General features: G+C 36.4%; 1 pseudogene; it reads right to left on the bottom strand.

The window, feature by feature from the left end:
* Positions 1-295: 295 nt before the first annotated feature.
* On the bottom strand, positions 296-25,849 carry LOC113090287 (protein shisa-6-like; annotated as a pseudogene).
* Between the last annotated feature and the right edge of the window lie 1,469 nt (positions 25,850-27,318).

Below are 27,318 nucleotides of genomic sequence, written 5' to 3'. Positions count from 1 at the left end.
CACAGATAAGGTTTGAGAAGGAAACAAATCATAATGAAAAAATAATTACCGGTATATTTTCGTTTAAAAAATGTTCTTCCTAACTTCAAGCCTTATTACATAAAAAAATCGAGTACTTTTGCACTTTCGCTCGAGTAAAATTGTCCTGGAGTCATATTTTATTATACGTATCAGTACTTTTACTCAAGTACTTGATTTGTGTACCTCGTCCACCACTGCTTATCACACAGTTGTTTCATAAGGTGCATGGCTTCCAAAAGACTCTAGAATATCTAAACTTTGTAGAGCGCAAGGGTCACCTGTCAAGGAGGGTCAAGGAGGAGCGTGTGTGTGGTGTTGAAGCCCAATACATACTGTAGGACAGAGGAACGTCCAGGTCGCCCTGCCAGGACATCTGGCCGAGATCATCTACAGAGTGCTGCGCTGCAGAAGCACAAACACACACAAACACACACATTAACACAGCTCATGCTAACACACGGAGAGGGTCACCCTCTGCAAGTATAAAGTCAACATCAAACAGGCCTTTTACCATTTTAGCATGTATTAAACGTCACGCTTAGATGTCATAGACCAAATTTGTTACAAAATTAGAGAATATATATATATTTTTTAATCAAATTATGGATGTGTGTGTGTGTGTGTATATATATATTCTAATTTTTTGAGATGCACCTGTAATACTGTATCCACCAAAAGTTTGATTTCAATTTTGTTTTCGTATTTACCATGAATCTCAATCTCAATAATAATATTATCATTGAAAAAGCACGTATTTATGCCTACTTACTGCTTTAATGCAAAATAAACATTCTCTAAATAGATATTTGGCAACTGGTAAACATAAATATACTGATAACCAGCTCAAAAGTAAAGTTGTTTCAGAGTTATTTACATGTTAATGAACGATTTCAAAGGCAAACGTTAAAAATAATTCACAACAAGAGCGGAATGGTGCAATAATAAAGTAAAGCGGCTCGGTTTTTGATTTGACGTCAACTTGAACAGGCTCTCAGCTCAAATCAGCTGAGAGTTTGAGGAGCAGCTCCATCGCCTCTGGAGAGAATCTGTAAAGAAATTCAATCAGGTGGAATTAAACAGGGTGAAGATTAAGGCCAATTTGCATGAACCGCAGGGCTTCTGAGCCAAGTTGAATAAGCAAAAATACTTAAGCAACTTATTAAACTCTTTCACCTTGAGGAAGCGCGGTGCGTGGGGGTATTAACTTCATCCTCTTTTACAGTTGTATCCGAATCACACGCCATCCGCAAATCTGCCATCAGCGTCGTGCAATCAGCTCAATCAATAGAGGATTCAACACACTGACATCCTTAATTAACCGAGGAAACCAAAGTGGTTATTTCGCAGCAAAACAATAACATGTGATGTCATCGGCACTCGCACTGATGTCACCGATATTCCTCGGCCGGTCATTAATCTAAACGTTATTGCTCGTGAATGTGGAAGCGGGTGGATTATGTTGTTGTAGTGTTAACAATCGGCCCTTGGCGTGCTGATTATGCCGTATTATGTGGGCCGCGCTGATTCACTCAGGAGAGACAATGAGGAGCAGAGACGAGGCCGCAGACGTTTGGCAGCTGCTTTCTTTCCAACAGGCGTCCTCTGTCTGTTAATTAGCTTTAGGAAAGCTGTCAACAGCTCAATCTCCCTCTAGAACACGCACTCGGCAAATGAAACATGGCTAAAAGACATTCGGGGGCTTTTAATCGTGTACTTCTTTTTGGAGGTGAGTGAAAAGGGAGCACATCCTTAAGGTCTTTGTACACTGAGTCCGAAATTTTCGCCGGATAATTTCTCGTCAAAAAATAAATATAACCTCACGTAGTGTCAATCAAGTTTACACACTGCCTCCGAAACCTTAGGTCGTCACCAACAAAATTTTAAACAAGTTTGATTTTCTGCATTTTTCACATCAGTGGTAAGCATTTTGAGAGGTGTTTTGATGCAAGATCTGACTGTGTGCAGGGTTTGGATGATGAATACGAAAACCGTATATGAAAATATCGGACTCGTTGTGCAAGGACCTGTAATTAATTTAACACTTTCAACACAGAAGTGTTGTTTTTTGTACAATAAAACTACTAAAACTACAACTACAAATTTTTCAACATTTACATTTTATTTCAGCTTTATTTCGAGTAACTTTTTGTAACTTTTGGAAAAAAAAATATACGTACAATTGCGTACAATTTAGAAATGTTCTTTGGCAACTACGTGAAATTATTACTAAAATAAATACGCATTGCTTAAGTACTGAGATGACAAACTAAAACTGAAATAAAAATAAATGAAAGCTAAATAGAAATATTAAAAACTAATGAAACATTTTTGTTTTAAAACTAAATTAAACGTAAAATAAAAGAGTGAAAATATAAAAATAATGATTCAGTATGAATATAAACTACAACTTTCAGCTTAGTTTCAAGTAACCTTTTGTAAACTTTTGTTCAAAAAATAAACAAACAAGCAAACAAAATAAACACTTGGAATTAAACAAAAAATTGATATGTTTTTTGGAAACTAACTGAATTTTATTTTTAATAATTTTAATTAATAATAATAATTGTACATTTAATTTATATATATTTATTTTTATTTTGACGTAATATCTTTTTAAAACCTAAAATAAAACGGGAAGAATAAAAATTAAAGGATAAAAATAAAAGATAATTTAAAAAATTTTATATAAATAATATGTAAATATATCCTTGTAATCAACATGATGTAGTGATAAATTGGCCCTAAAAATATTTGGGCACTTTTGGACATTTAAGTCTCATTTAAATACATCTAAATTTCACTTTTTTCACTTAAACTTATTTTGTTTCTAAAACGTAGTTCAAAACATTAACAGTAAACATGTTTACAAAAAAACATCTAAAACATTTTGTCTTAATTTTAAACAATAAAAAACATTTAGAAAATGCTTTGAAACCCTACTAGTCAGAAGTTTAGAACAATTAACAATGTTTTTTTTTTAAGTTTCTTCTGCTTATAAGGATACATTTATTTGATCAAAAAATATAGTAAAAACAGTAAAACTGTGAAATTATATTTTCTATGTGAATATGTTCAAATGTAATTTATTTCTGTGATCAAAGCTGTATTTTCAGCATCATTACTTCAGTCTTCAGTGTCACATGATCTTCAGAAATCACTCTGATTTGATGATTTGCTGCTCAAGAAACCTTTCTGATTATTATCTGTGTTTCTGCTGTTGTGTGATTACCTTTCAGATGGCTCCTGCCGAGCGTCACAAAGCCGGAGGAGATGAAGTTGTGCATGTCTTGCCCACTGCGGAAGTTTTCTTTCCCATAATGCCCTGCAAAGACAGACACAGCAAGTGTTCTTAATGAAATCATTCCTTTATTCTTTCGCCGGCAGACTAGAGTTAACAGTAGCTTCAGAGGCAATTTTTGGTCTCTTTTTACCACTCCAAAAAACTGAATCTTTTTAACAATAAATGGTTTTGAATGTTTTGGACTTGGAGTTTTGTGTTTTACTTTATTTAATTTCCTGTCAGACGCCCTGTTTCATTGTATGACAGTTGCAATATATTTTACAAGTCCGCAAAAAACTAAATTAAAAAGACGTGAAGTATAAATGAATGATATATGAACAAACACCTCTATAAAAACACTCAGAATAAAGACTGGTGTATGTAAGTGCTGCTAAATGGAGATGTTTGACACACTGCAGGAGAAAAAAATCATTTTGAGAAATCATCCTTTATTGTAAATTAAATCAACAGACTGAAATAGATAAAATGTAATTAGACAAATGCTTGAATTTGTACAGCATCTTTTATGTTTTCTTTACAGTACAAACAGTCAAATTGTGACATATCATAACTATTTAAAATACCTGTTTTCCATTTGAATAAATCGAAAAATGAAAATTAATACTGTGATTCAAAGCAGAATTTTCAGCAGGCGTTTGAATTGAAGTATATATAAGCAATACACTTAAATGTTTTTTTTTTAATGTTGAATTTCCATTAGCCTATTAGCCAAATTGACCAGTGTATAAATAACCATTGGTTTTGCCTGTAGTGTCTTGCCTGAACTACTCTTTACACCCCACATCCATCACATCAGGGCCTTGATTTCAAGCGTTACTGAGAACTCATCTCAGCCAGCGAGCGATAAAAGGCGCTCAGAGACGGAGGTCAAGACAAGGTGCTGCATTAAGTATTAATGGGACAGAGGTTCTGCTCATGGACTCGAGAGGTTTTAGAGGTCAAAACAACACACACAACCACACACACACACACACTCATCTCGTATTCGAGCCCTGCTGGGTTAGAGGACACCGGGAAACTTCACCTTCTTCCTCTGGCCGTCTAATTGGACAGTAATGGCATCCCTGACCAGAGCTGCTGACCTCAAGGTCATGAGAAGAGAGGGTTGAGAGGTTTGTGTGTCACTCTCATCTAGTGTTCATTCTGTCAGCTATTTTTAACTTAATTCTTATCCCTATGTCAAATGCACTTCTTTCGTTTTTTTAAAATCATATTTATTATATTAATGAAAACTTTTCATCATGTTGTATAGTATAATGGTTAAAAAACTATGAAAATGAATATGTTTCTCCAAATTATAATTACAATGATTGTTTTCATTTGATAAATGTATTCTTACATTTCATTAGAAGTATTGCACTTTTACTAATTAGCATAAATCAATAGAATATGGACTAGTACACATAGCTCTGTTTGGGGGATTTTAACTTTTTATATCTGGCAACCGCAAACATGAATGTCGCATAGTAGAGGTGTGTACAGCAGTCCGTAATATGCTGTCACATTTTTTTCACAACTATAATAATAATAAGATTTTGATAAAGTTTAACTTTTTTTTAAATGTCTTATTCTCGTCTTTTATTCTCAATAGTATTGCATGTTGATATAGTAACAGTTATCGCTTAATGACCTTTAGTAAAGGGAAAAAAGCATGCGCAAAAGAAAATTTTTGTCATAGATTTTGTTAATGAAATTGACAATACTTTCATCTTTTTTAGAAAACGTGTCACTATTTTATAAAGCTTTAGTGAAGTAAACCCTATAAAGCAGGGATCGGCAACCTTTTCAGCATGACGTGCCATTTTTTATTTTCCTGGTTAACCACTGCGCCTACACAGCCTTCCCCCACCCCGAATGAATTCTGTATTTAAACGGTACATACACCATTTTTAATTATATGATAAAAAACTATTTGATGCAAATATTTTCTGAATATTTTTTACAATAAAAAAAAAAAGAAGATCAGATACACAGTGTGCCATGTGTGAGTCTGACAAGGCCAAATGCATTAAAACTGTTCAGTTTAATCAACATTTATGCACTGCTTTAATTGATGCACGTGCACACACACACACACACACCCAGACACACACACACACACAAGGATCTGAGATTGTGCTGTGCAAAAAGTAACATTCAGAAGCTCATAAACTTATCAGTGTTGTCACGCTACTTTTACTGAATACTGAATCGATACTGAATCGCTACATTATATTTCTCAACAACAAGAGGGCAAAATCACTTCATGGTCTGCAGAGAGAGACAGACGCAGACAATTTACCCCCTCCCCCCATTTTCTTTCTCTCAAAATGGCCATATTTGAGAAAAATGTTCATCACTGGATATAACTTTAGGTCAATTAACATTTCTATGGCAAAAAGTATTATTAAAAGTTGACTAATGTTAAATGATTTGCAGCTTCATCTTATCTCACTCTCTTTAATGTTAAACTGACGCTTCACGCTCTGCTTCTGTGAACAGTAAACCCCGCCTACTTTGATCTGATTGGCCGTCTCAGTCATTTTGACATTGACGAGCGCTGTTAGACCGAGGCTTTGATCTGAAGCGCTTAGTATGTGCAGTGTTTGCACGTGCATCCATGCAAGTTAATTCTCACACTTTAATAATATTTATAGCTCCTAACAGGCTGTGTGACTATGAGAAGTTATTACCTTAAACTGTACGTCATTATACAGTTTTCCTTATTGCTCGAAATGCCAGTGATTATCCCGTCCCATAGGTTGCCAACATCACTGTTATAAAGCCTACTGTATCATATTTAATACCCAAATTTCTAAGGTCTCTAAATGATACACATGATCAAAGATTTGGTGAAAATCTACTAAATGCCTTCTGTCATCTAATTGATAGTTCATACTTTTTGGCAAGTAAAAGTCCTTTCAATTTAATTGGGTAAAAAAAAAGGATATATATAAAGTTGTCTTTTTGCTGTGAATTGTTTACTAATTTTTAGAAAGTAAATATGGACACTTACCGGCCTGAAGCAACTTAGCATTCACTTGACTATCCATTCATCATTTTTAGGAAGATCATATTTCAGACTTTTGGGGAAGGTTTTCTATCTCTCAAAGCTCTGATCATAAAACTCAGCATTTACCATCTTACTAAGACCAATTATTGGGAGATATAGAGTGATGACTGATATTTATATCATTTTATGCATGTAGTTTCTGTTATGATGATCTTGGCTTCTTTGATATACGTTACAAGCTATAAGGATTGCATCTTATTTTTGGCCAGATGAATATCAGCCTCTACATCAAATTGCACATTTTGCTCAGTTTGAGCCTGTATTATAAAAGCCCAATGTATCAAATATAACACACAACATAAAACACGTATGCAAATTTTAAAATTATTCCTGTTTAATAAACTGTTCAAATTTCTATTTAACATGTCAAGTTTTACAATCATCAATGTTATGATGGTTTAAATAGATGAATAACTGATTCAAATGAACCACTTGAATGAACCAAATCACTAAAATGAATCAGAATTCTCAAAGCTGGTGAAAAGTGCTCCTCATAACAGGAAAGTCACTCTGGAAAGTGTTTTTCTCAAATCAAAAGAAAACCGAAAGACACACGCACATAAAGAGAGATGCACAGACATGTTATTGCTCCATAAATCAATTGCATGCTGTGCAATTGTGTTGAGACATTTCTTGGTGAAGATTTGAGCTGGAACAGAGATTACGGTCAATACTAACAGCAAACGAGAGAGAGAATCAGTCTCTAGAGGTGTCAAAAATGTCCTCTTTTGTTTGGCGGTCTCTCATTTTGAGCCCTGTATTCCCATTTTGTGTTTTTTTTGGCACACAAAAATATACAGTGCTCTTAATATGGTAGCCACCATATGCTTTGTTTCAGTATTATAATAATTCCCACAATTTTATCTTTAAAACATTGTCGCAGAACTAAAAAATGGATACAAATAAGATGGTTCTCAGATTTCGACTAAATACTCGGGATTAAGCATGCTAGATATTTCATTCAGATGTAAGGAATCACAGGTCTGTGTGGACAATTCGTTCTCATGTGTCCCTTTCTGTATGAAATCAAAGGCACGGGACTAAAGATGAACCGGGAACACTCGAAACCAGAGATAAGACTGCATTAGGAAAACCGTAATGAGAACAGCAGATGGGACCGTTTGCCATCTTCATTTCTCTTACTCTCTCTTTATATTTTCCTCACAGTGGCTGATCTGTCCATCAGATCAGATTTTGGTACATTGCTGCATGATGAAAGTTAATATTTGATGACTATCTTTTATTAAAACAAGACCTCGTTGAACCGTATTGTCTAATCAAACTGAGTAAAACTGAATGGATATGCATGCTAATGTTTAATCTGAGAGATCTGCTTCAATTTAGCTCCTGACGTGCATCAAATCTTCATGTCCTGGTTTAAAGAGCCTGAAGCAAGGTTAAAGAGGCCAAATCCCAAAATTTTACCATCTAATTTTCTAATCTGGTTTCCATTAATAAAGCCAGCACCAAAAACTTCATAATTTAGCATTTCATGACCATTTTCCAACAGACTTTGTTATTCCTGCTACTGTACCTTTAAAGGAATAGTTGAACGTTTGCCCCAGTTAATGACTCATTAAGTGAAAAACTATGTTTGTAAACAAATCCATCAAGACATTTTTTAGCTTCAATAATTTAAGCTTCCATAATGCATAATAACACTTCCTCCAGTGAAAAAGTCAATCTCCTTTTGTTTTATCACATTAAATTGTGCACATTGAGCTGTTTTGGAGTGTTTCTGCTTGTAAACAGTGCTTGATCTGGGCAGATTTCTCTTCTGATTTAGTCAAGACAATGTTTTCACCAGAGAAAGCAATATTATGGATTATTACATTCATGCATTTAGCAAACACTTTTATTAAAAGCAACCTACAGTGCATTCAGGCTGTAGGCTGTACCAGTATTTGTGTTCTTTGGGAATGGAACCCATGACCTTTTGGGCAGCTAATGTAATGCTTTTCTTTTTTACTACTTCTTTCAGATTTCTATGCCTGTATGCAAATTACCTCTGCTGTGATTTGCTAAAAAGTGAAAACAGTGTGACTAAAACAATCCTGTCAGCTAATATACCATTTGCAGAGTAACTGCGACCATAAATAAAACTTCATTCAGTGATTCCTGGAATCAAGTCAGTCGCAAAACACTATTTTAAATAAGCATGTAATGCGCTCACAACAGGGATAATTATACGCTTTAAATCAGTGAACACGAGGCCTCGGACCATATCATGCAACGCACAGAGGGAGAAAGGAAATCTAATACAGCATGACTTTCCACCATTAAAAAGCAATTTTAACTCAGCTAGGGGTCAGAAAAGGAGTACAAATACAAAAGCCTAATTCAGTTTATATACCTTGGCATTAATAATAACATTTTCCCCTAGTTGAGCAACAAAAACACATGCAATACAACTGCATAATGGCTTGAAAATAGAGATTTTGGTTTGTTTGAAAGTATATATATAAGGGGTGGTGTTGGCGCAGAGGATAAGACACATGCCTTTGGTGTGAGAGACCCGGGTTTGAATCCACTGTGAGACACCAATGTGTCCCTGAGCAAGACACTTAACCCCTAGTTGCTCCAGAGGCGTGCGACCTCTGACATATATAGTAATTGTAATTTAAGAAATGTAAAATATATATATATTAGGGCTGTCAAATGATTAAAATTTTTAATCAAATTAATCAGAATTTTCAGTGGATTAATCAAGATTAATCACTATTTGCAATTACACCTGAATCCTAACCATTTTTTTCCGAAATGCATACCAAAAGATAAATAACAGGACACAGATACATAATTTTCATGTATTGATTCATCAATATGTGGTTCTTTTTTTCTGAATTTCAAAAGTTTAACATTTACTTAGATCAAACTAAGTGATCGGTGTTTTTGTCGCGGCACTCGCCGCTGTTTTTTACTATCTTGAGAATTCAGAGATCGACGAGACTTTCCTGACCTGAATAATTTGTCACACTGCGCTTGCGTGAAATGCGTTAAAAAAATTGACGTAATTAATGACAAACAACTAATTAACGTCGTTAACGCGCTATTTTTGACAGCCCTAATATATATATATATATATAATAACAGCACTAACCCAGAGGAGAGTGACTGAAGGAGCTGAGGTCACAGAGGTCAACCAGACGAAGAGAAGGACAACCAGAGGAGTGAAAGCAAATCTCCACATGGGGAATCAATAAGAGAGTCCAAAGAGATTGAATTTCTTTCATCCAATTAATCAGATGAACAAACATTCAAATATCTTCCAGTTTGAAGGCTTTTTTAAAAAACTGTGTGCCCTATTTAAAGGCATTTAATCAATCAAAACAGACATTTTATGGATCACAGGAGCACTTTGTCACTAGCTCTTAGGAGAGGAGAGAAGATCAAACGCAGCAGCATTCCTCTGATGCAGTCTCTCTCTCTTTCACACACACACACACACACACACACACGTATAAAGATGGAAAAGATGCCCACCTTAAGCCCACCTTTAGCTATAAGTTTAGCATGTACAGAATCACAATTCATCAGATAATGTGCTATTATAGGAAATACATAGAAATATTTAATAATTTAGTTGTAAAACTCATCAATGAGGCCATCTAAAGCCTGTGTTATATTTTCCGTGTCCACGAGTCCGCTAGGGACCGCTGTGGTAGGTGTGATGTGAAAATCGTCATCAGAGAGTGTGCGCAAGGCTCTGAGTGGACGACTGCGTGCCTCCCATTTTTTGTGACCACGTGGACAAGTATGTGTGGTCAGTAGGCTTCAAAAGCACCACTGCACATGCGCAGACTGTGTGAAGAAGCCCGTTGCTACTCGAAGCTGTACAACTCGTCAATTAAACAATATAACGACAGCCAGATTTGCAATAACTCTAGGCAATTGTTTGTTCACATGTTTGTTATGCAGCGGACCATCAGTGTATGTTTTGGCAGTATAAATACAAGTAGTCCTCGTTCACTCTGTCTGTGAACGCGTCCAGATTGGTCATGCAGAAAGTATAACACAGGCTAAACCCCACTACAGAAAAATAATATATGGGTAACTACAAAAAACTACAACAACAACGTAGTTTTGGTTAATAACAACCAGTAGTCAGTTTTCCAAAAATCACAACACATTGCAAAGTTTCTAACAAAAATAAATGAATATATATATATATGAAGAGTTTGGTTTCAAAACGCGATAAATGCCATTTTTAATAAAAAAATTGTTCCTGCCCAAAATCAGTATTTTATCTGGTTGTTATTGAATAGTAAATTTAAAATGTTTTAAAATGCGATATTCGCAGAGTTATTAGGTCATATTTTCTCCCCTTTTTCCCAAACCACGACAAATGCCAGTCTCCCTTTTTTACAGAATGCGATATATCCTCTCAACCAATCACAGCACACAATTCCATGCACTGTAAACAGTAACAGCCAATCACAGCACACCATTCCACGCACTGTAAACAGTAACAGCCAATCACAGTGCCCAATTCCACGCACTCTAGACAGTAGGAGCTCTGAATACATCCGGCATCCTAATTTGTGTATAGTACCGGTAAAACTGATAATGTGTATAGTACAGGTAAATCTCCCTTACGTGCTTTCAGATAGAAATTATTCAGATGCATTTAATACACAGAGCCATGGATCAAGCCACACTATATCGTGTTCATTAGATGAATCACATTCGATTATGAAAGTGATATTGTGTAATGTGACGAGTGGGGCAGGGCCGAGAGCCGTGGGAACAGTTCGAGGCCGGTGGAGTGATTGGAAATGAGCAACACCTGCACCACTCACTGGTCTCGAGTCCCATGGAGGAGATCCAGAAGGATAAAAGAGGAGTTACGACAGTGAAGGACGAGAGAGGACCAGGTCTGGGTTTTATTTTGAGTTTTAGTTTTGTTTGTGCACGGCAGTCGTCCGTGAGGGGCTGTCAAGCTGTTTTGTGTTATTATTAAAGCTTCATTTAAATGTTCACCAGTTCCTGAATCTTGCCACTTTCTTGGTAAAGAAGACTCATTTTTACTCAAATTAATCAAAATGGATTTGATGCGTTTTTATATATACACTTCAATATTATTCTTTTAAACAATATTCCCAAAGAAACATGCTTTCTTTCTTTGCTAATTTTTATAGGACTGGAACATGAAAATATACTCCCTAGTAGAAATGACCCAGATTCAGTCAGCATCTGACATTAAAGTCATCAAAGGGTTTGTTTATCAGTCATTCATTACTGCCTTTTTCCTGTTATTTTAATTAAATTACAGGACAAACTTTCTAAATGAGGCTTTAAAGGTTTGAGTCATGAATGCCGCAGTGATTGAGTAAACTTTAAACTAGCGTCTCGCTCAGACAAACACTAATGTTCAGCACGAATCCCAACAGCTGACCTCATTCAAATACAGCTGCGCTTAGTTTATTCACAAGCGATTTTAATATTGATGTACAACAAGCCAAAGCACTGATTAGCTCAAACACAAGCGAGACAGTACATCTGCATTGAAGCTAACACTGAACTGGAGTCAGTGAAAGCATGTCGACGCATCAAAGGAGCGTGTTTTGATGGCTGTTTGTCTGCGGCGCTCTGTGTGCATGGGGAATTCATTCACATTTGAGTTCTGATATTAGCTTGTATGGCGAACAGTGTGATGTTGAGCTTTTAAAATATGTAACAACGCACTTAAGAAGTGCTGTTGGGGAGAGTTTGAGGGAGAAGTTTGGGTCACGGCAGATGTTTCCTCAAGCGTACAGATGCAAATAAACCCACACACATGTGCATATACAACTTCATATTTGCATTTATGTATTTCGCAGATGCATTTATTCAAAAGACTCATACTGCAGTTATGCATTTTATCAATTCACGCGGTCCCTGGGAATCAAAGCCATGGCATAAAGTTACTCTACACAAATGCACATTATACAGTAAACAACATACAGAGATGGAGTTTGTGTGGAGCAGCATTTACTGTAAACCAAGCCGCACTGAGACACGGTGAACATAGAAACACGAAAGGGCGAAGGTAGGCGAAAAACAATAAGGCAAAAGAGTAGTATTAATAGTATTTGGGGGGGGGATGTCCCAAAAGTACCCGGATGACCTACTACTTCTGGCTATTTTCTGAAATGTGAATCTGATTGCCATTTTATATCCCATGAGGCCATGAGAGAGAATTTATGAATGCAGTGGAGCGATGCAACTGACACTGGTGGGTTGCATTACATTGACAATAGGGTGAATATAATTTTAATGATTATTTTATGATTAATTTTTCATAAACTGTGACTGCAATTTGAACTAAACATTTTGTCTTTGCTGCCGAAACATCCAAGCAAAAATAACAAACAGTCCACAATAGCTGCCTTTAAGGGTGTTCACATTTGGGTCAACCTTTACAAGAACCAGCTGAGATTCAAACCAAATCAAGCTCCTACTAGACAGAGTGGATTTCAGACTTAAATCAACGCAGTGCTGTGCTTCACTCGGAAAACACACCAGACTAAATTATGGCCTTTCTAAATCAAGCATACAGTATAGCAAATCCAGCTGAACAATTTCCTCAATTATATTCATTTAATTTAACCCTTGTCTGCCATGTAGTGGTAGGGTATACAAATGAGATATTACACCATATTATGAACTAAAGTCTATTTTGGGGGTGGTGTTGGCGCAGAGGATAAGACACATGCTTTTGATGTGAGAGACCCGGGTTCAAATCCACTGTGAGACACCGATGTGTCCCTGAGCAAGACATTTATCCCCTAGCTGCTCCAGAGGCGTGCGACCTCTGACATATATAGCAATTGTAAGTCGCTTTGGATAAAAGTGTCAGCTAAATGAATAAATGTAAATATTTGATTAAGTATGACGTCTGGTCGCAATATTGCGACTTTGGCACTTAGAGGGTTAACTTAACATTTTATTTTTTTATTAATAGCCTATCATCAGCTCACCAACTCCATTTCCCTATTTTACAAAAAGAATGCTAATTTTCTTAACTTTAAATATTTAACCTGTTGCCATGGTAACTTATTTAAAATGTTTGGAATATTCCAAAATGCTTTCCATAATTATGGAATAGAAACAGAACTAAATATGTTTTTAAATATTGTAGAAACATAATTTTCTGTGAAGTTGCTTTGTAACGATTCGTATTGTAAAAAGTGCTATACAAATAAACTTGAATTGAATTGAATTGAAAAAAAAAACACACAATTTGTTTTCACAATTTAATACCATACTACATCTAAGTAGGCATTTTCACCGATAACGCAGAAGTGGTGGCACCTACCGTGGTTGTTTTTGTTGTGCACCGGTGTGTAGTGGTTCTTGGACGTTCGTACAGGTGTGTTCTCTTTGGGTGAGGTGTCTATAGCCGCGATGTTTTCATGCTCGTACTGTGACACGGGAACGGGCCCCTGCTGTCTCAAAATGTCTGCCAGTGCTCTGTGGAAAAAAAATAAAAAAAGTAGAAGATCATTTCACTGCTCTCCAAAAAAAAAAATAAATAAATAAAAACACCATGCAAATTCAGCTCTGCTTTGAAATAAATCCTTGTTTAGTGTTTCATCCAGTTTAAAGATACAAACACACCAGCCCCCAAGAGGTTTAACCAATTTGCCCCGTTTAGGAGATTGTTTCTTTTTTCCAATTTGTGGAGGTTCTTGCCTCTCGCAACCAGCAATCCTTTTCTCTCTTTCACACCCATACACAACTTTAATTGCGCTTTGTGTTATAATAAGCAAGTTTAGTCTCTCAGGTTTTTAGGACCTCAGGCCTGCGAGCTCTACAGCAGCAAACAAAAGCCATTAATCAATGTTTCTCCGCGACATGGCGTTAGAGCAACACCCCACCCAAACCAGCCTAATGGGATTCAGATTCTATTAATGTTTTTGCTCTTTGGCCTGAAGGACATGCTTTCTGACTCGAGACCCAACTGCCTCATGGATTTTCTGCGCAGCAGCAATCTGAGATTCTGTTGGCTGGAGTTAATAGTGTTTTCTCACTAATGCAGTTTTCGGAGTGGAGGCTTCTTCTTAACGGCAAACTTTTTTACTTCCAGATTAACTTTGTAAAAGTGCTTAAAAACAAATGGTGACCAAAAAAGTTGGTGGCTAAAAAGGATGAATAAGTAAATGTGTGAATGAGATCTCAAAGCTGTAAAATGATCTTAATTTTAATGGTAAAGACGGCAAAAAATGTCATGGTTCCCTAAATATAATTTACAGCAAAACACTTATAAATGTACAGCTTTTGTACGTGAAAAAGAACAAGTCTTCTTATAAACAACTATATAATGTAAAACTTTTTAACTGCAGATGATCTTTTAATTTTGGTATAGTGTTGCCTTAATCGGTAAAAATCATATTGGTATATATATATATATATATATATATATATATATATATATATATAAGCCCTGTAAATTATTAATCAATTCATGGTAAATGTCCTAACTATACATGGTGTAGAACTGTAATAAATCTAATTGGGCATTTCATGTAATTTTACAGTAAAATATTGTTCAATTAAAAATGTTAAAAATACTTTAAACAACTTTATTATTTGTTAATTTATTTAAATAAATCAATGAACTTTTTTACTGTTTGTCTGAATAGTTTGTATTCATGTTTATTTTGGTATTATTATAAGTAATGATCTTTTTGGTTTTAATTTTAGTTTCTGTTTTAGTTAACTACAATAACTCTGCTTCATAAGACTTTGAGTTTAGTGCACAAGTCATTTCAACAACTTTGATGCCTATTAGAACCAGATGATGTGCCATAAACAAGAATAAACGTTTTCAAGCAAAGTCCAATAGTAGAAAGTGCATCTCTGGGAGACTGTAAGGTCAAGGCAAGGTGCTCTCTGGTCAAAGGTTTGTAAAAGGAAACTTTAAAATCTGAACGAGTGCCATGGCCATCCTAAAGATTCCTTTGATGAATAAACATTCATTCAGAAGCAGAAAAAAGGTTGAACCAGGTTGGACCATGAGTTCTTATGGAACACATGGATGCGGCGGGATCCATCTCTCCTCACATGAGGTGCCTGAAATGGCGTCTTAACTGTGTCATTGTCAGCGTATTCGCTCTGCCTCGCGGTCCACATCTCTGAGCGCGCCACAGAGACAGATAGAAAGAAAGAGAGAGAGAGAGTGACTTTGGAAGGAAGTATAATTAGTCTTTCCCTTCCAGGAGAAGGCCTTTTTTTAACAGAAGTTCTCCTCACGTGGGGGCGACCTGGTTTCACTGCCCCAGTTGGCTGTAAGGCTCTGAGCGCAGCTCTACCGATCCACCTTCTTCAGCTCAAGCACCGCAGGACTGTGTCCTGGCTACATTAAACTACTTGAGTTTGCTCTTTTACTGTAGTTTTTACACATCACGTTCATTCCCTTAGAGATTTCGAAAAGTTTAACTTTATGCATCCCATCACAGGTAAGAGTTGCACCAGCTAACCAGCATACTGAAGAATACAACAATGCACCAGGTTCAATAACTTATGATGTTTAGCTTGACAGCATTAGCTATGTAAAGTAAACACACAAAACAAAAAAACAAAAAAAACAATTACAGTTACAGCGGTTACAGTAAAATATTCATAGTAAAAGTATACTGTTATAATACTGTGAAATAATCATGCAACAGTCTTTTCTGTATTAAGTTATATTCAGTCATTCAGCTTTAGTGTCATGAGCCATGACAAACTGGTGAACAGCAGTAATTTAAACAGAAAGTAAATTGACTTTCATGTATAGCACTTTGAATAACCACTGTGTACGAAATGTGCTAAATAAATAAACTTGCCTTGCCTTAACTTTCATGACCCCCACAAACTAAAGAAGATAATTTTAAAAACTTTACAGGTCAACAACAACACAAACAGTCACTAAATAATCATGCTTTTGAAAACTTTGAGCTTCACATTTCTGTTTTTAAACCCTCATGAATAAGTGGGAAGTTTTTTTTTTATTATTATTATTTATTTATTTAATATATTATCTTAACGATCGTAATTTTAATGGTAAAATACTGTACAAATTAAACAGTAAGCATAAGTTTAAAAAGTAACAGATCTAAAGGGACATTTCAAATTACTGTTAAATGTATTTATTTATATTTAATTATTTATTTATTTTTTGTAAATAAAAAAAAATTATCATAATTTAAATTGTGGGGGAAATAAATTGTATTAAAACAGTAAAATTTACATTTCCAGAAATTTTAACTGAATACACTTGGAGATTTCCTGTGTTTCCACCGTGGTGTAAAGTACCGCAAAGATTAGGTAGATAGTCTGCTGACGTAGGTCTGCACGCGTTTCTCAATACAAAGTACGCTGATTTTGGACGTGCATCCTCTGTAGTCCGGACTTTGTGCATTCGACTCGGGAGTGTGATGTCCGCGACGACGCGAATCCGGTAATACTGCAAACTTCAGCGTACTTGATAACTTCAGTCAGCTCGCCTTAGCTACTGCAATTTCCCTCTCTGTATATTTTACAATAAAACAAAATAGAATATAAAATACAACTGCCTCCTTTCGTTTTCATTTAAACATAATAACAACTGCAGAAATGTACTTAGGGATATGTATATATACAGCCATTACAATGAAACGAAATATTATATAAATTTGCCTTTTTTTATTTTCATTTTAACATATAGATAAATTGAATACAGACCAAAGATAACCTGTTAGATTTACCCAAAATGAATTATATTTTATGTTTAACCACTAAAGAGAAATCAAAGCCAGCAGCACATGAGGGGCATTCTGAGGGGGATTATTTTACTCGGAACTTTATTTAGTTCCTGGTTCCTGCGGTGGAAACACACCAAGTACCAGGCCAAAGTCCCTAGTTCCTGGGTAAAGTTCCTGCGGTGGAAACGCGGCATAAGTGGTTAAAGCTGCAGTAGGTAACTTTTGTAAATATATATCTTTTACATATTTGTTAAACCTGTCATTATGTCCTGACAATAGAATATGAGACAGATAATCTGTGAAAAAATCAAGCTCCTCCGGCTCCTCCCAGTGGTCCTATTGCCATTTGCAGTTATGGACCGCTCCCGGTAAGAAATCAACCAATCAGAGCTTCGGTCCGTAACTTTGTTTGTGTTCAAAATGTAGAAAAATGTATATAATAAGCGAGTACACCATGAATCCATTTTCCAATCCGTGTTTTTGGCTTGTCCTGAATCACTAGGGTGCACCTATAATAAGTGTTTATATGCGGACTATTTTAGATTGCTTCGTGGGTACCGCGGCGGAGTAACCCAGTACCTTTGTGATTCTTCATAGACATAAACAGAGAGAAGTAGTTCCGGCTATGATGTTCTTCCGCAAGACGCAAGCAGTTCTGTTTATTAACCGCTAGAGCGTCAAAAGTTCCCTACCGCAGCTTTAAGAATCAAAGAGTTCCACAATTTTACAGTTCTGTGCATGGCATTGTTTACATTTTAAGAGCCTCACTACAACTGTCATTTATATATATATATATATATATATATATATATATATCTTATAAATAAAAATTAATCAATAATTTATTGAATATTAAATTAACTTAAATAAATGTTATTTTATTAATTTATTCATTTTTTGTGGTTATTTATTATAGCTACAAATAACAAATGATGACAATAATAATAATAATAAAATTATATTTCTCACACACACAAACCTGACTAAAATAGATGGATAAATGAATAGGATAAATGTATTGTGCATGTCCTAATGTCACACATTTAACCTTTTCTGTCTCTGCAGATCCTCATCAAAAGTCATTCAGTCGTCTGGTTTTAAAACATGCAAGATGATGCTAGTGGTAATTTGTGCCTAAGTGCTATCCTGTTTGCTCTAAAGACACATCTAAACATCAGTGTGAGTTAATTACATCCTCACCAACCCCCTGATGCAGCCTCTGGGGATGGACGAGCACCGATTCCCAACAAATCGAGGCCAATTTTCCTCATTCCACACCTGAATTGGGTTGAATAGTTAAACATACGGCCGCTTAAGAGACCTGATGTCGCTACAGCTCGAATTAAACACACTGTCTCACTTATTCAAACTCTGGTTGTGTTTAAAATGCATGTAAAATGACCAGTGATTCAAGTAATGATGCATTCAAGGAAAGAAAAAATTACTTGTGAACTAACAAAATAACATTTACCTGCATGAATACATTTTGCAGAAACTTTCATTCAAAGTGACTTCAGGCCCATTCGCACCAAAAATGATAACTATAAAGTCTTAAAAATCATTCACAAGTATAATGATAACAATATAGAAGACCGATATTGTTGGAATAAGTTTCAGAAAGATTCTTTCCATTTGAAATTTGATAAAAGCACCGACAACCAATTAGAATCCGCCTGGCTTTAAAGAGCACAAACATTTAAAGTGGCAGACAACAAAACAGTAGCTAACTTATAATAAACCGAGGCGACAGAGCATTAGTATCCATTGGTGTGGATGATAATATTGTTGTTATAGTTGCATTTATATTTCTTGGTGTGAACAGGCTCAAATGTTACAGCAGAACATGCTTTAGAACCACTTTGGACTGTTGATGCTTGCTATTGTTTATTAGCATCAGTTCAAATATGTGCAAAATGGGTCAATCAGAGGACTAGTTTATTTCCAAAGCAGTGAAATGGAGAACGGCTGTGACAGAGTGGCGTGTCTGGGTAAAAAGTCCTGGTCGTATGTCAGCGCACGCTCGGATTGCATCGGCGCGTGTTCCCGAGGAGACTGATCAATACGAGGCGCTCGGATCACCCGCGGAGGCTTTCAGACTGCGGCCTCTCTGTCCTGCTGAAGGTCACCACTGAATCTGCATGTGCTGAAAACAGCAGCCATCTCTTTTAACCTCTTCCACCTTTCACAAGCGGCTCTCACAGACCTCGCATGTCTCAGGGGGGCTTGAAATGTACTGTTATTCAAACCATGGCTTTTCGCTGAGCTAATCTTGTGTTCCACTCAAACTGCTCACACATGGCTGTCAGGTTATAAAGCATAAAGCTTTAGCTTTACCGGCAAACCGGCTCCGGGCAATCTGATTGGCAGGATTGAAAACTCCCAGAGTGCTTTTCACTGGACACAATAGGTATTCTGTTCTAAAAAAAAAAGCTACTGTGTTTGAGTTTCCACGGAATGTCAATGGTTTAAAACGCTCTCGGGTCAACAAGTGCGAGAGCGGATGGAGAGGATTTAGTTTGGCCTCCTAGCACTGTTGCATGATGTTTTCAGCTTTAATCTTTAAAAGGTTAGTTAGATTTTGATATATATATATATATATATATATATATATATATATATATATATATATATATATATATATATATATATATATATATATATATATATATCAAAATCTAACTAACCTTTTAGCCAGGCTACACAATCATGGGAAGACTACTGACAGTTGTCCACAAGACAATCATTGATACCCTTCACAAGGAAGGTAACCCACAAACATTAATTGCCAAGGAAGCTTGCTGTTCACAGAGTGCTGTATCCAAGCATGTTAACAGACAGTTGAGTGGAAGGAAAAAGTGTGGAAGAAAAAGATGCACAACCAACCAAGAGATCCACAGCCTTATGAGGATTGTCAAGCAAAGTCAATTCAAGAATTTGAGTGAACTTCACAAGGAATGGACTAAGGCTGGGGTCAAGGCATAAAGACATGTATAGGGATTTGGCTACAGTTGTCATATTCCTCTTGTTAAGCCACTCCTGAACCACAGACAACGTCAGAGGCGTCTCACCTGGGCTAAGGAGAAGAAGAACTGGACTATTGCCCAGTGGTCCAAAGTCCTCTTTTCAGATGAGAGCAAGTTTTGTATTTCATTTGGAAACCAATGTCCTAGAGTCTGGAGGAAGGGTGGAGAAGCTCATAGCCCAAGTTGTTTGAAGTCCAGTGATAAGTTTCCACAGTCTGTGATTTGGGGTGCAATGTCATCTGCTGGTATTGGTCCATTGTATTTTTTGTAAACCAAAGTCACCGCACCCGTTTACCAAGAAAATTTGGAGCACTTCATGCTTCCTTCTACTGACCAGCTTTTTGAAGATTTGGCACCTGCCCACACTGCCAAAATCACCAAAAGTTGGTTAAATGACCATGGTGTTGGTGTGCTTGACTGGTCAGCAAACTCACCAGACCTGAACCCCAGAGAGAATCTATGGTCTATTGTCAAAAGAAAATGTGAAACAAGAGACCAAACAATGCAGATGAGCTGAAGGCCACTGTCAAAGAAACCTGGACTTCCAGACCACCTCAGCAGTGCCACAAACTGATCACCTCCATGCCGCGCTGAACTGAGGCAGTAATTAAAGCAAAAGGAGCCTCTACCAAGTATTGAGTACATGTGTAAATTAACATACTTTCCAGAAGGTCAATAATTCTCTAACTTTTTTATTATTATTATTGGTTTTATGAAGTATTCTAATTTGTTGACATAGTGAATTGGTGGGTTTTTGTTAAAAGTGAGCAAAAATCATCACAATTAAAATAACCAAAGACTTAAAACTACTTCAGTCTGTGTGCACTGAATTTATTTAATACACAAGTTTAATAATTTAAGTCGAATTACTGAAAGTTTTCCATGACATTCTAATTTATTGAGATGTACCTGTATGTTTGGGTCATTTTGAGCCAGAGAGGATTTTCTTTTTATCTGAAAATGATCACACGCTATGACAGCTCACATTGTAAAACATATTTGATATTTTTTTTTACGTTTTAGGATTATTTTCCCACCTTTTTATGTTTCCAGTCAAGAAAATAAATAAAAAAATATTTAAAATAAAATTGCCATTACATATTCTTGGATTCAATGTTTTTATCAACTTGTTTTCCATCACTTAGCAAAGGTTTTATATTCCTTTTTGGAACTGATTTATCGTAGGCCTCATCGATCTGAGCTTATTTAACTCATTTTTGGAATGAAAATTTTCCACAAATAATGATTTATTCATTCCAAAACCAAGGTGCATAAGCTCAGATCAATGAAGCCTACGATTAAAGTTGACAAAAAGATCTTTGACCATAATGCTTAGAGGAACACAAACTCAGACACATCAAGCCTCATTCATGAAACATGAAGAGCATCATTTGTAAAACCTTGCATGAACTGTTTGCTTTGCTCATGATTTCATGTAAGGCTCATGACCAGTAAGGCCCTCCCTACACTTACTCCTGATCCTACAGGGTAAACACCCATGAGGCACTTTATTTTCCACTTTTAGCATATGTGCTTAATTTTTATTGAAAATTCATACCATTCCGATGTGATATGTGATGTGAAAAGGGAGGAGAACAAGTTTGGCTTCAGGTGGATTCAAACTTGTGTCAATATCTTATAAATTTACTGCTACATGTGTGTGTGTGTGTGTGTGTTTGTGTGTGTGTGTATGTATATATATACATATATAGGTCTGATGTGTATGTATTTTTTTGTTTTTTATTTTTTTTTACACACATTCCATCACAATTTTGTCTCTTAGTTATAAAATATAGTTGTACACATATAGCATCACATATTCATGGCACCAGCACTCATTATGTCTAAACTTTCATTTAGATTTTATTTTTTTATTTTTTTGCAAAGTCATGTTCTTTCTGCCTTATTCCCTGACTGCTGAATTTCTCTCAAGGACTTTTCTCGATTCTGATGTTTTCTCCCACAGGCTGATCATTCCCTGGCCATTTCAGCAGGTGTCTAAGACAGCACAGCGGCATCAATATTTAAACAAAGAGAGACAACACGCTGAGACACAGCAGGGGTTTCTGGGTAGCTGAGAGTTGGACTCAACACACAGGGAAGATGCGATCGGACAAGACTGCAGCTGCTTGCCCAATCACATTCCTGATTATGTCATCAGCACCAGATAATTAGACAGTATTATAATCAAACTCCTCATATGTCATGTCACTGTGATGCAGAGAAAATAGTTAAAAGAATTACAGGCTTGTTGTTGAATTGACAGATATGTTTGTGTTTAAGATAGCTTAGATTTTGGCCAGTAGCCAAAAAAGGAAAGTAAGCTGCTTAAAGTGGGTGAATCTCATTAAAGAAAATTACAGGTCATATCTCACTCGAGAATTATAATATATATATATATATATATATATTGGCCAAATAAAAAACATGTTTCTAGGAGCTGTAAGAGTTAAGATTTTGATTATTTTTAAGACAATTAAGCACCCAAATAAAATCTTTTTTAGACACAATATGTATGTTTATTTAATATTAAAATTAACATAAAATGCCATATAACAATTATACAATAATATCAAACACTTTATATTATACATTACTTTATAATTAAAATAATAGGGAATTTATCACATAAGGGGGGGGGGGGTAAAAATAATGGTGCCTTTTCTTTTCTTATGTAGGCATTAATACATATTCTTTTTTATACATTTTCATTTGAATAAATATATAACTTTTAATTACTTTTAATAAGACTTTCACCCAAATAAGCTTTGAAAAATGTAATTATGTAACACAATAGTACTGGGGCTCTTTGTTGGCACAAATGAGTCATAAGTTACATGAGCATGAATTACAACCCATGATCCATTTGAGCTAATCCATTTTTTACCCAGTATGAGGTAATTAAAATTCTTTAGTCCTCACTTTGTCATCAGTCTCAAGTATAACTATAGATCATGAGGTCAAACCACAACCAAGCCATAGTGCACTACTTACAAAAACTCTAGTGTCCTTGTAATCGATTCATAATGAATCAGCCAGAGAGGCGTGAGGGCAGATCTTGTCCCTCATTGACCGAGGCCTCATCTCCAGTCATACAGACGTTCTCCTCAGAGAAACCGCATTTCATGCGCCTGTGCTCTTCAAACACACAAAACACATCAAGAGCCTTCCAGCTCGGAGTGGTTTCACTACACTTCTGAGCCTCTGGGTAAACACACTCATAATATATTTAACTGTATTTTGGTGGAAATTACCACCCTCTACACACAGCCTAAATGAAGCCGAGCGGATTTAAAGGGTGGAAATGTTAAAACAAATGTTCTGGAACATTCTGTACCCTCACAGCTCACACTGTAGTATGAAACTTCACTGGCATCTCCCTGTGAGACAGTGAGCAGCAGGGATATTTTATTTTATTTTTATTTTTTATGGGGCAAGTATTGATCGAGAACAAGACCGATCTAAAATGGGAGTTTAACCCCAAAACCCTCTGAGAAATGTTCAATATCAGTTCAGGGAAATATATGAATAGTCAGGGCCTCTAAATGTAAAAATCAACACAATAAATGCAATAAATGACTGACTCATACTTATCAGAGACTTTAAAGTCTGGTAGTGTGTGATCCTTAGTCGTGCAGTGTACGATAGCCAGTTTTTCTCTGTATCCATTTACATAAGTGTAAGATAGCGTTTTAAAATCTGTTCAGATTTCCAGCCTTAAGTCCAATGGACTTCTTTAATGGTGTTTTCTTTGGGCTCATCATCAGCCCTTGGTCACTTTTGCTTTGGTTTCCAGTGAAGAAAGAAAGTTCCATTGAAATGCCATGAGTAAATAACAACAGATTGTAAATTTGTTGGTATGCCAATCACGAGTGTCAACTGGCTGTACAGAATGTAATTCGTTTCTTCACAAATCCAATAAACCTCATTGTGAGCGCAATTCTTATCATACTGCCTGAGCTTGACTCATATTTGCAGCATGGATCAGTTCGATAAGAGAAGAGCAATGTGCCATCTTTATACTCTCAACAGCTCTGCACATGAACGACTTTGCCTTGCCGGGTGACTGGCTAAAATGGCTATAAAGTCACTGTTATGTAATATTTACTATGAAAATTCAACATTTCCTTTGCCGAAATTAAATGAATAAGCAATAGCATATTTTTTTTACCTTCAAAACCAAAGAAACCTTTCTCTATTTTTGACACTGACAAACCTGAGTAATATAAATCTGTTTTATTGACAAACTGCGCCATGAAGACCTAGTTCCTTCTACTACGATGGTTTCCTGTTGACCTTTATCTCAGCACAAGACTAATGAAATTCAGAATCAATCCCTCCTAGACGCAGATGAGTCCTAGATTTGATACAGTATGCAATTAACTATTAATATTCCATCTTAACCCAGAACCCAGAACTTATTTTGTGATCAAGACCACAAAAGCTTTCATTACGTTCTAGTTTATGTACTGTATGTTATAAATGAAATGTGTTACAAGGTCTCGTTCATTTCTGGTTTCTTCATTCAGCCTTATTCACTAAAAATGACAAATCACTCCAATTTTTACACACAGTCTGTGTTCTTCAAACAGTTTTTGGTGTATAAGACGTAAAGTGTCTCTAAAACATTATGTGTTTATCTGAATTTCTTTCCACTTTTATCTTAATAAATTGATTTGAAATGCTAATAGAAAAAAATACAGCCTTTTCATATTTTGGATGGCTATATCCTCATAATTTCAGATTTTGTGAAAGTAATTGTGAGTTAATGGGCAAATTTTTGGGGCAAACACAATCACCCAAAATGACTAACAGTACAGGTTCGGTTCTCTTTCTTGAGTGGTGATATGAATCAACCCTGTTAATGGTTATCCATACGCCACATTTAGCACTGTAAATTTGCCTAAGTATCTTATGCACTTTCACATGCACTAAGGTAGAATAGCTTCTTAAGGGGTCTGTTCACCCAAAAATTCCCAACAAAAATGGACCCCATTGGAGGTTAATGATTACAGAATTTTAAATATTAGGTCAACTATCCTTCTTATATAAAAACTGCACATTTTTGCATAGTACACACTTTGGTTACCAGCCCTGGGATGGTTGAACCAGACTACTTCACTTCTATACAACCACTACATCACGCACTATGCATTAACCAAAAGCTAGCATTTCCAAACACATCTCTTGGGCTTACCTCTGGACATTCATTTCTTGAGGTTGGTCTGGTGGCTTTATCATAGGCCACTTTGGCAGAAATCCCCAGGATGATAATGAGGGTGATGACCCCAACAGGTGATGTAGACGGTGGTGTTTGGTCTGGTCCAGCGCTGGGTCGTACGTGTCCCCTGTGGGTGCGGGTGAGGGTGGTTGGGTTTTGATCCAGTCGGGGGTGTTGTAGTTGGTACAGACTCTCTGATCCACTCGTTTGGCTTTCACGGGACAGCAGAAGCGCAGGAAGCAGCTCCCGCAGCAGTACGGTGATCGGTGTTGTTGCAGGAGAACTCTTTATCGAACTGACCGCTCACATCGTAGTAGCCGAGACAGGTGTCATGATCACCGATAATGGGCGCCTGGACTTGTGTGATCCGTCGGGGTGCAACTGTTGGAGCAACGGTGCTGTTGACCTCCTTTACTTTGGGGGGGTCTCTTTGGAGAGGGTTTGCTCCGCTTGGCCGTGGATGCCGCTCAAGAACGCACAGTGGGTCTAGATAGACCAAAGAAGCAGGAGGTGTCGTATCCCCATGGCTTCAAGTGGTGATATGCGTTTTTTCCTCTATTTATAATTTCTTCAAACCAGCACTGACCCGCTGTCATGCACTCTGTGGGTCCTCCATTCTCCATCGCCGCATAGCATCATTTCAACAGTCTTACTCCCTAAGATTCTCATTCTTTAAGGCATAAGTGCTTATAGAGTGAGACAATAATTATGCAATGCCCATTTCGTTGAGTGGAAGGAATGAAAAAGTTTTCAAACTTGAAATCTACTTATTCAAGACTGACTACATTATGTTTATCTGAAAAACAAACAAAAAAATGAGAGGGAAAGCAATGAAACTCTTCTCAGTTAAGGTCCGAAAAAGCTACAGTCTATATGATTTCAGCACCATGGACAGCACACATCTCCTAGTTTGTTTGTTCCAGCAAAAATCATTATACGTTGTTAACAGAAACAAAATGTATACTAAGTTAACACAAATACTGTCAACACTGCTTTAAAAAACGCTATGAATACCGTATCTATCGCTGTGAATCTGTTGTGTAACAGCATCATATACTGCATAAAATATAGAGATATGAAAATAAATCTCTTTACATGTCATCAGTTTACACATTCATTTCAAGAATTAACAAATAAATCAAAATTGAAATTAAATTAATTAATCAAATTAATGAAACATACTACAGTACTGACGTTAAATAAAACAAATAAATTGATATGTAAAAGCGGGGATTTCCGTCAAGTAAACCTAAACGTGTTTTCATGTGGTAACGTATAAGTTAATAGGTTTTAAACATATGATTTACCATAAACTAATCAGGGACTACGTTGGATGACACCAGCAAAAGTCATTTTTAAAAGCCATGCTTTTACACCTAACGTTATCCCTTAGGTAATGTCTGCACATTTTCACTTTTACAGTGTAGTAAAGCGAATAAATACTCACATATTAAATTACAATCTACTCATGTTATCTCTGACATCCGACATTCATTCAAGAGAAGATAAAAAGTGGCTTTAACAATGCAAAAAAAGGACAGAACTTACGAGTCCAGTGCGCTCAACTCCGGGATGTCCGTCACTGCGTCTCCGAGACGAACAGAGCTGAAAGAGAGATGCTGCTCCGCTGTGACCCGCCTCCATCGATCCCGCTCTCTCTCTCTCTCTCTCTCTCTCTCTCTCTCTCTCTCTTTCTCTCGAACGTTGTTCTTCTACAAGTCAGGTAATTACAAACCCGTCTCCGGTAAACGCACGCATACCTGCAGGCTTGAGCAACCTACACGACCTCTCCTACAACTGCATTAGTGCATTAGACAGCCTTTGAACACACGAGACAAGTTCCTTGATCAACATTCCTGTCAGGAAAACACAGAATCGTACTTTTAGTGCAATCTAGTGTTTAAAAGCAGCAAATTATCATCATTTACTAAGAATGTATTGTTCGGCTGCGAATTCCCTCTATTTTTAGTCTATACTTTTACAAATATGATCAA

This window comes from Carassius auratus, unplaced genomic scaffold (assembly GCF_003368295.1).
Source record: "Carassius auratus strain Wakin unplaced genomic scaffold, ASM336829v1 scaf_tig00054029, whole genome shotgun sequence".
Lineage (NCBI taxonomy): Eukaryota > Metazoa > Chordata > Actinopteri > Cypriniformes > Cyprinidae > Carassius > Carassius auratus.
Note: the sequence above shows the minus strand (reverse complement) of the source record. Positions and strands in the feature narration are given on the sequence as shown.